Here is a 1,632-nt window from a genome sequence, read left to right as displayed (position 1 = left end):
AACTTATGTTTTAATTGGACGTTAAATTGAAATAAGAATCAATAAGCGATTCCTCTTTCTACACGTATCCAACCTTTTTATTTTACTTTAACATAATTTATCAAACGCGATTTTGGTTATTAAAAATACACCCTAAAAGAGAAATTATCCCTGTGATATCTTCCTATTTTCAGAATTCAAAACAATATTACATTTTGTAAAATATTAATGTGGCAAAATTACAACTAGGAGACTTTAACATAATATAAATAAATAATAAAATGTGTGTATGTGTATACAATATATAAAAACGTCTATGATCTTTGTATAACTTTAGGTCTTATTGCAATTTGATTAGATTTTTATTTTGCGCAAAGCAACACGAGGACTATCTGACCTAGCCGTTTCTACTTTAGCAGTGAATGACTAGATTAAATGCAGTTAGTCATTACGAGCCACCACCAACTCTTTGGCTACTATTTTGCCAATGAATAGTTGATTGACCGTCACAATAGAATGACCCCATAACTGAAAGAGTGAACATATTTGATGAGAGGGGAATTTAAACCTGCAACCCTCAAATGTGAGTCCAACGCCCTAATCACCTGGCTATGTCAGGTCACAAATTTAATATCATAGGTATAACGTATACAGATAAATTATTTGTTTATTTTAAAGAGCAAAACCACACTGGACTACGTGATTTTTCCACCATAGGAAATCGTGGAGAATTCGTTACCTTATTTCTCCTCCACAACTTTTTCAGATATATAAATAGTTTTGTTGATTCGTACATTTAATGTGCCCTATTAACTTCACAAATAAAAACATAAAGTAATGAACAACCATAAAAAAACGAAGAGTGACATATTTGCGAGAACACTTTACAGGGACCGTTGTTGAATTTTATTCATTTTGAGACTTTTTCTTTTTTCTCTCAGGGGCGTTATCTCGAGATACGAAAGGTAGTAATTCGCAGAAGTATTTTATTACTATTGTTTTTTTTTATTTCTTCTTCAGTAGATGTAGATGCTTATTCATGTAGGTACTTATTGAGTCACTCTTATGTGTATATATATCCACACACTGTCTACTTTATCTTGTATAATATACGCTTTTCAAAACTTCGTTCGCTTCAATCACTTTATTTTTTTCTTTCATATTTCTGTTACAAACATTGTTTTTATGCTCAACGAATTCGTTTATCTCACGTACGTTTTCTAACTTGTTATGATATTTATGATGAACTATTTACTTATTATGGATATTACTCTACCGGCCATAATTATATGAATTAACAAAAATCATTGTTGTTTATTATGATATTTTCGGAATAATCTAACAAAATTTGTATTTTGCTATTAACATTTTGAAGACTTGACAGCAACTCTTCTGAAGAAGGTTTATAATATTTTTAACGTTAGGTTATTTATTGAAATTATCATTTTTATTTTCCATGGTTACAAAGATATTTTATTATGGTCTCGATAAAGTGATGTAGGATACTGCGATTTGGATTTGTACAAGGTTACAGTGTATAAAGTTATATTTTTAGTTGTCTTTGGTTGCTAACGTAGAATCTACAGATGCTCCTTTTCTATAGAGTAGAGAGTACCGTAAAAGGAACTTCAAAATTCTTAAAACATTAAGACT

This window comes from Tachypleus tridentatus, chromosome 1, assembly GCF_004210375.1.
Source record: "Tachypleus tridentatus isolate NWPU-2018 chromosome 1, ASM421037v1, whole genome shotgun sequence".
Classification (NCBI taxonomy): domain Eukaryota; kingdom Metazoa; phylum Arthropoda; class Merostomata; order Xiphosura; family Limulidae; genus Tachypleus; species Tachypleus tridentatus.
This window is presented reverse-complemented; position numbering follows the sequence as displayed.